Consider the following 14,301-nt stretch of genomic DNA (forward strand, 5'->3'; position numbering starts at 1 on the left):
TGTGTGTGTGTTTGTGTGTGTGTGTGAGGGGATGAGTAGCTGTTATTGAAATATGAATTACTTTCTTGTCCTTTTCTCCATCCTTTCTGACCAGTTCTCATACTTGAGTCCAGAGTTTTCCCCATATACCTGAATTTTAGTGCATTCAATAGTACAACAGTTGTATTGTATTTACATATTTGGTAATGGTCTCCACCGTACTTAATAGTAATATTATTTTACTCAGTACAATCTAAATGTTCCCCTGTGGCTAGACAGAGCTATGATTGTTTTAGTTCTTATTAATCCTAATATTTCTGTTGACTGAATACCATTTTCTTAATATCTGTGTCTTGAGCTGCATATCTGCATAGCTAACATTCATTTATCTTAGCAGTGCTTGTATGTCTTGTGTGTGGTTGTAAACTTGATATATTCAGAGCCAGTTATGTATGTTCTGTTATTCCCAGTAAAGCTGTAGGAGCCACGGATGCTGCTGGTGCATGGGGGAGGCACCACTGCACCTCAACATCAGCTAGGCAGCATGCCACCGCTGTAATATCGGCCTCATTTCAACAGGCAAATTAATCTTGCTTTGTTGGAGTAGTCAAGCCCAACCTGGGAGAGAGTTCATTTAGCTGTTGCTCTGCTGATGCAAGTTCTTTCTCTCAAGTTTGGAGCCCTCATTTATGGGCAGTTAAAGATCCCTCCATCTGTTAGAAGGCAGGGCCTGGACACAGACGTGTTGATGAATAGGTATTCCTACTGCTATTGAATAGCCAGCAGCCTCTCAATGGAGACAAAGTAATCGTGTGTATATTAGAAGAAACGTTTTTTTCTTTCCTGAGACCTCAATATGAACCCATCCAATAATGCTTGATTAGACAGGGAGCCCTTCAGGTTTGAGACAAACACATAAATGGCTGAAAATCACCTTGGTACTGCTTTGCTCTTGCTCTCACTCTCCCTCTAAATGTATTTCACAGTTTTTCTATTTACATGCTCACAGACATACATAAAAACAGACCCTTTCAGTACAGATCACCTCTCTCACCCTTATCTGTTCGCTTTGCTGTCTGTGTGATGCGAAGATAATCTTCCAGTATGGGTTTTCATGGGAAGATATTTCATAGATCATGTTTTTCTCCTGATGGGGTAGCACCAGACAATTCAAAATCCTATTTATCTAGCTAACAGAGAAGAGGAGAGGAAATGTATCTGTGGCTATTAGAGATGAGACGACCCCAATACAGACATGAGAAGGAGATCAAAGCTGACCGCCCTGGAAATAATAACTAAATCCGCCGTACCCTGCCCAGTGCTCTTTGAGTTTCAAGAAATGCAGAGCTTTTTCCTTGTGATATTGTACATGTGCGTACGTGTGGGTATTTGTGTATTTACCTGGGCAGAGCTCAGTCTACTTCCATTTACAAACCTGTCCAAGTTGAGGATCAGTACTGCAAACACAAACATGAACACAGATACAAACACACTCACATACCGGCCATTCTGCTTCTGGCAAGGCCCATCACCATTCTCCCTCGACTACCATTGTCGTAAATCATGCTTGTCCCTTCCATCACAATCTGCCCACAGAACCAGTGTAGGGATTGGCCATCATTAATGTCCCTGCCAAATCATGTTTACCTGAGCCCAGTTTTTGTTGTGCCTATTTGTTTCCTCTTTGTTATTTATTGCACATTCTTGGCAGTTTGTTCTCAGGTTAGAGGAGATGACTAGGGAATGATGGGTTATGGTTTTTGTGTGCTGTAGTGATAAGGGAGCACACTATTTCAGGAGCAGAGGTTAAGTAAGGAAGAGTACACATTGCACCGTTTGTTCAATGAAACACCGGCTTCAATTTGGCCGGCTATGTATGCTTGCATCCTCAGGCTGTAGTTGAGTGCATTCTAATCTGCATGCATGTGTCAAATGAATAAGGATGGACCAGAAGCTCTCCTTAGTACAAGCTGCATAAACGGACACTATGCTCAAATTTCTGCATCCAGAAAGTCAATAAGTCAAGAAGCAACAGAGGTTAGAGGGCTCTGCCTGTCCACTAACAGGCTGTATAGGTGAAGCTAGATATTCCCTCCTGTACAACCAATACAACAACAAGGCTGTGACCTTTGGTCATGCAAGGGTCGGGGTCACTATCATAAAACACGTCCATAGTAAGGTCAGAGGTCCAGAGTTTTTCAGGAGCTGGGTTTGGCCCCTTAGTTCCAGTGAAAGGAACTCTGAATGCTTCAGCATACCAAGAGATGTTGGACAATTCCATGATCCCAACTTTGTGGAACAGTTTGGGGACGGCCCCTTCCTGTTCCAACATGACTGTACACCAGTGCACAAAGCAAGGTCCATAAAGACATGGATGACAGAGTTTGGTGTGGATGAACTTGAATTGTTGGAAAGCCTGATTAGTCACCTTTACAACGAGGTACAACTTGTAAGGATCATGCATTCATGGAATGAGTGTGGGTAGTGGCCTAAAAAAATGTGCCAAAATCCCCTGCAATATTTTTCTGTTGGTATTCACATTCATTTTGAGCTTCAAGTTCTGGTAGGTGTATGCCAGTCATATATATATATATATATATATATATATATTATTTTTTTGTCTTAAGCATCATCAGTAAAAAACGATGTAATATCTCTTGTTCCTATGACTCTCAATCCTTTTATAGCGCTATATTTGCTTTCAAGCTTTGTCGTTGTGTCTACACATATAATCTCTTGCAACTTTTTAAGTCAACAAAAGGTAATTGAAGTGTTGTTTATTCTAGGTACTAGGATTGTTATTCAGCTGAATCAGTGGGGAAAGGAAGGCAGAAAAGAAGATCAGATTGACCTGGACCTTTTACCCCCATAGCGTGTTTGTCCTATGTATGATTTATCAAGGTTAGTCCCTTACGGAGAGGGCTGGTAAAGAAGAACGAAGGAGCATAAAACAGGACTCGTATTAGAAACCAGCGTCGGTACTCTTCCTCATTTATTCATTGTTTCAGCATTTCCCTATTTTCAGACCTTTTTTGTTGTCCTTACCCAAACTTTTAGTCAGCAGTTGCAGCTCTTGGCTTCATACCCAAACTCCCAGAGCTGGAAACAAGAGCACAGAGTTCATTAGGCTTTCACATTGCAATCAATGCAGCAGAGACCACAGTGAAAACCTAAATTGGATCCTGTGTGACTTCTCCTGCTTAGCAGCTCACTTGTTAAGCCTCTCCATCACAACACTGGGAGTACATGCGGGGGAAACAAGTGCGAAGGTGGCTTGACATACCTTTCAGGTTTTTCTGCTGTGATTATTTGTCACTTTCAACTGTGGCAATTTGACTACTTTCTCACCTCATCTACATGCAAAATGCCTAATGTCTTCTTGCCTTACTTTGGAGAAAACAATGAGCCACATGCTGACCTTGAATTGATTGGTGAGTGGAGTGTAGCGCATTATCTTGAATGCAGTGTGGGTGAAACAGTTCAGGGGCTTATTTTAAGGTTGAGTTTGTTGGGAGAGAAAATCCATAAGTCTCCATAATGATCTTATTTTCAGAGCTTCGCCTCTCAAAAACATGTCAGTCGGCTGACTTGTCAGTCCGGTACAGAGTTCTCTTGTTTCTACCCGTTATAATACTTATTTTCATTCATGTTATATCTTTAGAGTCAATCCTAGTTGTTTCTTGTATTACGTTGCGAGTTGACACATAACTTAAGGCTTCTTTCTGCAGCTAGTGTGCACTCAATTTTACTCACTCTACTTTTCTCACTCGCTCCTACCTGATTTTCAGCGAGCTCGCTGACATCTGCTCCTATCTTTATAGAGGTGTCATTGAAATTCTGTGCAGACACGAGTCCTGCGAAGCACAGGGAGAACAGCTCAGAGGAATATTCTGCACCACACACAAACACAACCCAAAAACCGAACGTGCACAAACGCACGCACGCAACCGTGTTCAAAGAAATGCGAGCAAGCCTGTTTTTTAATACAATACAATATATTGCCAAAAGTATTCAATCACACATCCAAGAACTTGAAATCAAGTCTTCAAATCACTTTTGTGGCCACAGGTGTATAAAAGCAAGCACCTAGGTATGCAGACTGTTTCTGTAAACATTTGTGAAAGAATGGGTCGCTCTCAGGAGCTCAGTGAATTCCAGTACGGTACTGTGATAGGATGCCACCTGTGCAACAAGTCCAGTCGTGAAATTTCCTCGCTCCTAAATATTCCACAGTCAACTGTCGTTGGGATTATAACAAAGTGGAAGCGATTGGGAACGACAGCAACTCAGCTACGAAGTGGTCGGCCATGTAAAATGACGGAGTGGGGTCAGCGGATGCTGAGGCGTATAGTGTATAGCTGTCGCCAACTTTCTGCAGAATCAATTGCTACAAACTTCATGTGGCCTTCAGATTAGCTCAAGAACAGCGTAGAGAGCTTCATGGAATGAGTTTCCATTGCCGAGCAACTGCATCCAAGCCATACATCAGCAAGTGCCATGCAAAACATCGGATGCAGGTGGAAAGCACGCTGCCACTGGACTCTAAAGCGTCTGGAGACACGTTCTCTGGAGTGACGAATCACGCTTCTCTGCGGTTGCCAGGACAACGGTACTTGTCTGACTGCATTGGGCAACGTGTAAAGTTGGTGGAGGGGGATTATGGTGTGGGGTTGTTTTTCAGAAGCTGGGTTTGGCCCCTTAGTTCCAGTGAAAGGAACTCTGACTGCTTCAGCATACCAAGAGATGTTGGACAATTCCAGGCTCCAAACTTTGTGGGAACAGTTTGGGGATGACCCCTTCCTCTTCTAACATGACTGTGCACCAGTGACCAAAGCAAGGTCCATAAAGACATGGATGACAGAGTTTGGTGTTGACTGGCCTGCACAGAGTCCTGACCTCAACCCGATAGAACACCTTTGGGATGAATTAGAGTGGAGACTGAGAGCCAGTCCTTCCTGTCCAACATCAGTGTGTGACCTCACAAATACACTTCTGGAAGAATGGTCAAAAATTCCCATAAACACACTCCTAAACCTTGTGGATAGCCTTCCAGAAGAGTTGAAGCTGTTTTAGCTGCATAGCGTGGACCGACTTCATATTAAACCCTATGGATTAAGAATGGGATGTCACTTAAATTCATATATGAGTCAAGGCAGGTGAGCGAATACTTTTGGCAATATAGTGTATGTGCACACAAACATGCAAAACACTGACAGTTTGTGATTTTTCCCCCAACATTGTGTTTATTGATTTTAACAATTTTACACATATACGTTAATGAACACGTGTATACCATAATGTAGGCAGTAAGATGTAGGACATCAAAATAAAATAAAATAAAAAAATAAATACATTATATTTAAGCTTTACAGCGTTCCCTTAAGAAAGCATTAATCAGCTGCTGCATTAATGGCCTTTAGTGAAATACACACATTTGAATAAGAGTGATAATTGAGTAAGATTCTGGTGACAATGTTTGACACCCACACTGTTTGTATGCATGAATGCTTTTAGGGTGTATGTGTGTGAGTGTTACTTGCATTAGGATGCAAAAAATGTGTTTTGTGCTCTCTCCACTTTGCAACAGCTCTGTGACAATCAATAAGTCAAGGCCAAAGTTCTGACATTAAGGTTCCAGGGCCTTAAGTCTTCCTTCTTTTAGCAACATCCATGAGCAGGTTTGTCTTAGGCTTGTTACACAGTAATTGTGAATAGCTTCCCACTATTCCGTCTTCCCCTCAACAATTATGTTACATTGTTAGCTAGGTTCGGGGGGTATTGAAATTCCCCTACTGCCAACAATTATTTCAGAAAAAAACAATTTTACTATCATCCAAGAAAAAAAGCTGAAGAGAAAGATGCACAGATATACATTCCTATGGACTGGAGACACATCTTTAGCAGGAAGCGATATTTTTCCCAATGGCATGCCGAGATCAGTGAATCATATCAACCAACTGGCATTAAATGCTCTCCTACATCCTCACCACCATTTATAGTTTGTTGCCTTTGCAAAACACCCAATGATTAAGGGTTGATTGCTCACCATGGCAGCAATTTTGGTCCGGCCGCTCTTTGTGGATGGAGTCGGTGACTGACTTGCATATTCATTTTGATGGTGTGTTTTAAGATGGGAGCGGATATTTTTTATATTTATATGACACACAGCTTACAAATCAATTGTTCATGTTGTCTTTCTCTCATTTTTTATTTGATTCAACACCAAAGAATCGCCAAATAGGTGCATTTGCATTTTTTTGCGAACAAAAGTGGCCATCTTTTGGGTAATTACTAGGGCTGGACTGAATAGTTAAAAGGTTTAAAGCTCGATTAATAACATTGAGATTCATAATATTGACATGCATAATGTTGTCAACAACACTGACCAAATACACACACGTAAGGTAAGTGATGCGGTGCTGTGGCCTTGTCTTTTTAATTATCCCAATCCCAAGTTCAAATGTCAAAATGTATTGAAAGGAGATAAGTGGAATGATTTCTAAAATCCACGTTTTTATCCATTAGATAACAATATATTAAACTGATTAAAATATATATTACATGTATATGAAGGCAATAACACACAATTGTTTTTTTTTTTTGATACACTACAATAAGGTGAAGCATAGAAAAAGCAAGAGAGTGAATGCTTAGTGTAGATGTGTCATCTACTCAGTCTCTTTCAACAAATGACACAAAGCAGAATGCTGGTTTGATGCTGCTCTGAACTCTTTAATATTTCAATAATATTCTGATGCTTCAAATACTAAAACTTTCATTTAAATGGCTACAATGGACCCAACCACCTGTGAGCTTGAAAGCAAGTCCAACAACACTAACACACATCACATGCTGCTTCTGGAGTAAATACTTTTTTCAATGAGCAAAGCATTAAAACCAAAGTTTGATTTCTGACTATTTGAACCTGAAACCACAAAATACAGGCAACTAACAAAACCATTATAATGCCCCCTTGAAAATTGGATTTCATACGCCCACGTGTCTAAAACAAAATAATATCAATGAAACATGATCTTGAACACTCAGGGCAAACATCGAGGACCATCCAGTACACCGTGCTTTGTTCAGTGAAGAGTTGTTCAACGCGTTTTAATTAAATTAAACAATACCCTCATCTGTCATCCACTATGTGAGAACTAATATTTCTGCAATCAGCTACATTGACGTTTACTTTTATTAAGGTATTGTCATTTTGCAGGGGTGGTGGCCAATAAACCGTATTCACACATTATAATAGAAACAAGGTTGAAACATTTTTCAATTTTAACTTTATTATTGTAAAAGTAAAGAGACGACCAAAACAAAACATGCAACTATTTCCATGATATGAGTGAGTAATTTCTGCAGCAACAATCTGTATCTAGAAAACCCTCTCTGTTCTACTCATGCTATTTAATGCTCTTAATGGAGCTCTTTGATCTTCCAGTATTTTATTTATGTATTCATTTACCATTCTTTTTGTGGCTCCCCACCTTCACTCTCTCTCTCTCTCTCTCTCTCTCTCTCTCTCTCTCTCTCTCTCTCTCTCCTGTCCCTAGGTTTCTATTAGATTATCTTTATACCATCTGCAGTTTTTTTGTAACATGTTGATTTTTGACTGTCCAAGATTACGTTTCATTGATATTTTATCTTTGACACACATGCATTTAAACCCATCTGGCAGTCTCCTCAGTTCAAAAGGGTTTCAGTGGTTCAGTTCCTTGGCTTTGTTTGCGTAGACTTAAAGTGAGTGTTTTTTTGAGTTTCAGCTTCCCTTCCAGCGGAAGTAGACTTGAGTTTTGATCTTAACCTAGCTTTACTGATGGAGACTGCTTCATCCCCTTGGGTCACGCGATGATAAAGAATCCCGCCGTCCTTGGCTGAATTTTTCTATCACTGTGGACATCTTTCAGCTACTATTTGAAACACTGATGATGGTACGTTTTAGGTCAACTTTCAGTGGGATTAAAGCCAAGTGAGTTTGCTGACAGTGCCAGTTGGCCTGCCCTCCCCTTGTCCACATCTGGGGCTCAGCCAGTAGGACGGTCTTGGTTTGTGTGTGCACTTTTTTTCTAAAGCCTGAACTATCTATTGTGGGTCAGGCTTAAGTTAAGCAGGAAAGGGAGAGACGGGCCACTTCTGAGAGGTAAACACAATCGTCCTTGTTGTTCGTCTGGTAAGGGTCAAGGTGGGAGTATCACAAACACATTAACCTTGAACTGACTTCTACTTTTAACTTTGGCAGGATTTTAGTGGTGAAAGGCTGCAACAAAAGTGCCACCTATTTTTCCACATTGCTGTTAACACAATACTTGTCACACAGTTGACATTTAACAAAACTCAGTTAGCAGTTTATTGTTGAATGTTGAAGTAATGACACCGGATGTTTCTGTCATTACAAGATTCTCTTATATCATATCCAATGTATAATTCATAAGGACATCCTAATAGAGTTTTGTAATATTTGCGATGCAACCTGAACCTTTTATTCAGCTGTCCAGATGTAGTCATTGCTGATGGGGCTGAAAGAATGCATTTTGTTCATTACTGTCATTGAATGTGTTCTCGTCTGTTGTCATGTAAGTTGTTTTTTCTTTCTATAAGAACAGAAGCATCCTTGTTCATAACTCCATGACAAGGGACTTCTAGACCGAACAAGGGGGGTTGTCTCTTTCATTATTGTTTGAAAGTTTAAAACCGTGTTACAAGAACATGGCCTTTTTTTAAAAATAATAACATATTCCAGCATTAATTCTAGTTCTAAATAAACATATTGTGTATATATTCAACCCCCTGGTTGAGCTGCCACAAATTATTTTTTCAATATATCTGACCTTTTGCTTTATTTACACACACACGTCGACACACGTCCACACTCTCACAGCCTCTGTTTATAATTGAATAACCATAACAAATTATTGTGGGGCTATTTGTGTTGAAGTAAAAAGGGAATGGACGTATTTAATATCCTCAGGGTTCGTGGTTGCTATTGTCACTGTGTGTTCTTCCACTAATTCTCTTGGGAATCAACACACACACACACCACACACCATGAAACCTTGGCCACTGCCCAGTGTTTCTTACAAAGTGAACACCACGGTGTTATTTTCATGCTGTTTCCAGCCAAATTCTAGCCTCATTGTTTCTGTTTGTTTGTTTTTTTGCTCAGTCTGCCTCTCTGTTGTGTGCTCGTCTTGTCTGCACACAAGATGTAATGCCACTAGCCTGATTATTAAGAGAATGTTGTAGGCCTAATTGTGTCTGTGTTATCAGCAGTAGTTTTGCAGACATGTGAGAATAAAGCAGTTTGTAGATCTGTTTTCTGGCCTTGACAGACAGAAGATAGGGGGGAATTAATACATAAAATAAATGCATAAAAGAAGGGGAAAATATCCACTGTGCTTACACTTTTTTTGTGGCCGTCACCCAGGGTTCATAAACACCTCGGTATAGAGTGAAAGACAGCAGCGGACTGATAGGAAAAAGAATGGAAAGATGAGTTAAGAGACTGAAATGGAGAGAAAGGGGTGAAATGCCTGGCCACATGGTCTGGTGGGAAATCCCCCTCTGAGCTGGGAGCCTGCGCCCTGGTGGCTAGATGAAATGTCTTATCTGTCGGCAGCAGGACTCTGTCCTTTAAGTAGGGCTCGGGAAATCTCATTGTCCAGCCAACCAGCATCTCAACTGATCCGTGTTCCCTTTGACCTTTACCACTGCTGCCTCCGACACATGCCAAACTTTAGATTGTGTTAAACGTAAGATTGCTCAATTATATAATGTCTCTCACGTGTGTGTGTGTGTGTGTGTGTGTGTGTGTGTGTGTGTGTGTGTGCGTGTGCGTGTGTGTGCGTGCGTGCATGTGCGCGTGTAGTGTGTGTTTTTATTTTTGCTCGCAATCCTTCCTTGCACAGTGTTGACAGCATATGTTATGTATCACGAGGGAAAGGGTGAGACGTGGCATTTGGATCTACCTGATGTTCTTTTTCCAATTCTTGCGGTATCTTCTCTCCTCTCAACTGATCTACCAACCCCTAATGAGCAGGAAATTAAGTTGTTACGTGGCTATCATACAGCATGATATGCACTAATTGCTCAGATTCTATCTTTATTCTTTTTTTTTTCAGAGCAGTAGGGTGCACTGGTAATTTTCATTAATTACACACAAAGAATGAGTAATTAGGTTTTTCATTATTTATTTCAGAACTTTTTGTCCATGATTTTTTGGAAGTGTGGGTGGGGGCTGTGTGTGTGTGTGTGTGTGTGTGTGTGTGTGTGTGTGTGTATTCATATTTTGTATTCATTACCTCCCAAGAACAATTTTGTACACATTATGTGAGATTATTGAATTTACAAAGCTGATCCCTCAAAATCTGCCCTGCAAAGCACTGACTCAAGTCCTATCAACAATATCACAAAATACCACCAGGATGTGTTCTTGTATACTGTATACCTCCACATCCAGTTATTTTTGTTGGTCCAGAGTGTTATTTTTTAAACCGTCATACAAAAACACTTTTGTCCACTTGTATTATTTGAAGATGCTCTCTCACTCATACTTCTGTGCAAAACCATTTTACTCAGAACAGTAAAACAAGCAGTGTTTTAACATCATTGCTCTTCAGAATACTGTATGTCAGATTCAAACAATCAGACAGAGTTGTAGTGAGTCATGATCTGTAGGCTCATTCTATGTACAGTTGTGCTGCAGTCTTGGTTGTGACAGCTTTGCTTCTCCTTAAAATAAGGCTGGTTCTAATGTCTCTAAATAGCATTTAGTGCTGCAATGAGACATTAAAATGAAAACAGCGGGGTCATGATTTTGCCATAAGGGAAACACATTCACAACAAACAGCTTTGGATTACTTCTTGTAGTGGGCATCTCGGCATCTAAAGAAATCATCACAACATGCTAATCTCATGTGATGAATTACAGAAACGAATGCAGTACTGTTCTTCTGTTGTTTTTAATCCACTTGCTAATTGCATTGATCATGCGACACTGTGCGAGATAAGAGAGTTGGGGAAAACATTGTTTAGAAGTCTAAGAGAGACAGAGGGAGGGAGCGAGGCAGACCGAATGGAAGAAGCAGTGGCGGTCGGCTATCTCCCAGCTCCCGGCTTCCAGGCCAGACACATTGCCGCCATGTGTTTTTCCAGTAAGCTGAAAAAAAGAAAGCTGAATAATGTATCCATCAGTCTGCCTGAGTGTGCCGAGGACTGGGCACTGAGGAAGCTGCCAGCTTGTTATAGGCTCATTACAGGTGAAGATGACATGTGGAGGTGCAGCCGCCTTGGCATTGTCTCCCTGCCCTGCCCTCCATAGAAGGCACAGCGCTCTGTCACTCCCTGTGGCATAGAGGGAAGGAGACAGAGGTGATGGAGGAGGAGGGAATGAGCCTCGATGCTCCCCTAACCCCCCAAAATGAAATTGACAGGTTCGCTGAAGTAATTGCTCCCAGCACTATTTTCTTTGGCAGGAAATACTGTTATCGACAAATAGGGGATTCAATAAGCGGCAGGAGATGAGGCTCTGGGCTGTGGTCAAAAGGCTGTGTCTGTCCTCTACCGTTAAGGTTGTCTCCTGGCGCTCTCTCTCTCTGCCCTGGACTTTCTCCCCCACACATGTTCTCTCTCTCTCTTTGCATCCAAGTCCTACTTTCTCCTCATGTCTGCCCCCCTCGTACACCACCTTCCTACACTCTTTATGTTTTACTACTTCATCACACATGCCACCCACACAACACCTTTCCGCCTCATCCCTCCATCTTCCCTCACTAACTTTCTCTAGGGCCTCTTTTGACCATTTTCTTCAGTTGACCATTTTTGTGAGCTTGAAGGGGAAAACTCTATTACCCAGTAGCCAGCGGGTAATGTCACCTCCCTCTAATCCTCCGATTGTTTCTCTGCTGCCAGTGTTGTGGCGTAATGTTGATATTTCCCCAACGGATTCCATTGATTTGGGCTAGGGTCATGAAAAAGCAGTTTATGGTCAGTGTCTTTGGTTTCCAGAGGTCAAAGCAGGCGGTGAAACCGGAGCTCCAGCTTTTCTGGACATAGTGGTATGCCTGCTGGGAACTACTGAGAAAATAAGAAGATAAATACAATGTGAGTGATGTGTTTCCCTCTCACTGCCCTGTGTATTATTGAGGAAGTGGTGTTCTGAAAATGCAGCCGTCTCATCAGCCACAATTCCCGAAATAGAATCGCAGTGATTGAAGAAGAGTATTTGAATTTGTGAATACTTTTTTCTCAGATGATATATTCTCTCACTGAGTTTGGGTCAACATTTTTGTTATGTAGGCCCAATTACTGAGCCAAAAGTGTATATACTTATAGTTGAACATTAAAGTTTCCTCAGTGGTGTCTTGAGTTTCATTTGAATTTGAAGTCGAGTTCGTACTCATGCTTACACGCCAAAAGCCAAGTGGCAGGTGCTTGCTTTCCAGAGTTTCATGACAGCCAGCACTGTGCCTTAAATACATCTCACCTGCCATTATCTTTCAAGCTACATCCAGAACAGTGGTGACATATTGCCTCTCCACTGTCTACCCAACTGTGTTAGCATTGTTATTCTTCACAACCCATACACTGCAGACAGTAGTGTGTTTTGAATACCCGAGCCTTCTCTTCAGCGTTATAAAGCCGAAGTAAAGCCTCTGTGTTTGAAACGTGCAATGTATGTTGTTCCTGCATTTCTGGCATGTTTGGATCAGGCTCATGTGATGTTTAAATGGTCCTGGACCCAGGCCCTTGGTAGGTCCCTGTCCAGGGAGTATCAGCTCTGTGGGATAATGAAGACCGTTGTTCCAGCCACCTTCTTAACCGGAAGAAACCCACTGGATGATCTGTAGGCTCATTCTACTAAAAGTGTGTTTTAAATTGATGAGCACGTTGTGCAGTGTGCTGGAAAAGGACATCTGTGAAGCTTCCTAATGGTCTGCATACAGTTCAGGTACACGTTCAGATACCCTAGACCAGGGGACCCCAAAATCCTTTGCACTGCATACTGTTATATTGGCAATGGGAAATACATGTTAGGCCATAAGTACGTCTCGTCTAGTGGTCATGAGATATTCAGTATGTCCAGTATGTGTTCATTTCATGTCACGTTGTTGGCATGTTATTATTATAAATAGGATTTTACGGTGTACATATTATATAATTGCTGACCATACATTTGTTCCTGCTTGTTGGGACAGCATGGGTATGAGTAACGTATTTTTAACGGAACGTCATTTACGTAATTTCAGCCTTGCTATTTTGTTGAGACATCGTAGGTCCTATAATAAGCCCTGTGGTAGGTAATAGTACCTACTCATAAATATGCTCTACAGTATGCTTTCATTTGTGTGAATAATTCAATAGAAGTTTGACACTGGTTGTTGAAGAGGCACCATTTGAGCTTGGTTTTGGCAGGAATCCCTTCTACAGGTTGAGGAATGTGATGTTTTGAAATCATTTATCAAATAAACACGTCTTGTTTTTATTGATCCAACCAAACTATGAGCTCAGTTTACATTAGTCGCATGCTGTTGTTAGACTGCCTCTTTTTCTTTTTTATCCAAAGGATAAAAAAAAAGGATCTTTCATGTTGACTGTGCATTGCAGGAGAGCAGCAGGCCTCTCTTTTCCCCAGATAAATGAGCTAGCTTATTACTTCCCAAACTGCCTATTAGCACAGCTCACTTTGTGGGGAACCAGCAGTCCAGGAACGAACACAGTGTAGATGATTTTGTCTAGTCTGGTTCAGGCATATGCAATGCGTTTTCTGCTGAGTGTTTTCTTCACTTTTTCATTTTGTAAAGTACCATGACTCAATTTGACATCAAAACCTGAAAATCGGTAGCTATTTGTTCTCCGAGTTTGTCCTGGGAGTGGAGATAATGTTGTAATTTGCGCACAAAGCTTTTTTCACCCCATTTGTATTCCTCAACGTTATTGCTTGACTGCATGAAGACGATGTTAGACCGTATATTCAATCAATCTGTAACTTTGGAATCAAGCTCAATCTAATGGGAAATGTTGACCACACTGTGTTCTGAGAGAATGAGTGTTTAAATGTATTTTCCCCTGCTGTGTAAGCGTGTGTATTTGTAACAATGTGCCAACCTCATTGTGCAAGCATCAGTGTAGCAACGTGTGCATACAGCCCTCTGTTGAGATTATACACAAGGATCCATTCACTTTATGCAGGAGTGGCCTCATAGAGCCTGAGTTTGGCTCTCTGTGAGTAGAAAAATGGTGGGCTACATGAAGAGGCATGGCTCCCTATGTGGCTATGAAGGGGTCGTTCTAAACTCTAAAACATAACAAGGATTCTTA

The 14,301-nt window shown here is 41.2% G+C and overlaps 1 protein-coding gene across 2 annotated transcripts in view; it reads left to right on the forward strand.

The window, feature by feature from the left end:
• diaph2 (diaphanous-related formin 2) overlaps positions 1-14,301 on the forward strand; it is a 352,630-nt gene that overhangs the window by 82,819 nt on the left and 255,510 nt on the right. The gene's annotated exons all lie outside the window — the stretch shown is intronic.

Source organism: Eutrigla gurnardus (assembly GCF_963514095.1).
Source record: "Eutrigla gurnardus genome assembly, chromosome: 5".
Classification (NCBI taxonomy): domain Eukaryota; kingdom Metazoa; phylum Chordata; class Actinopteri; order Perciformes; family Triglidae; genus Eutrigla; species Eutrigla gurnardus.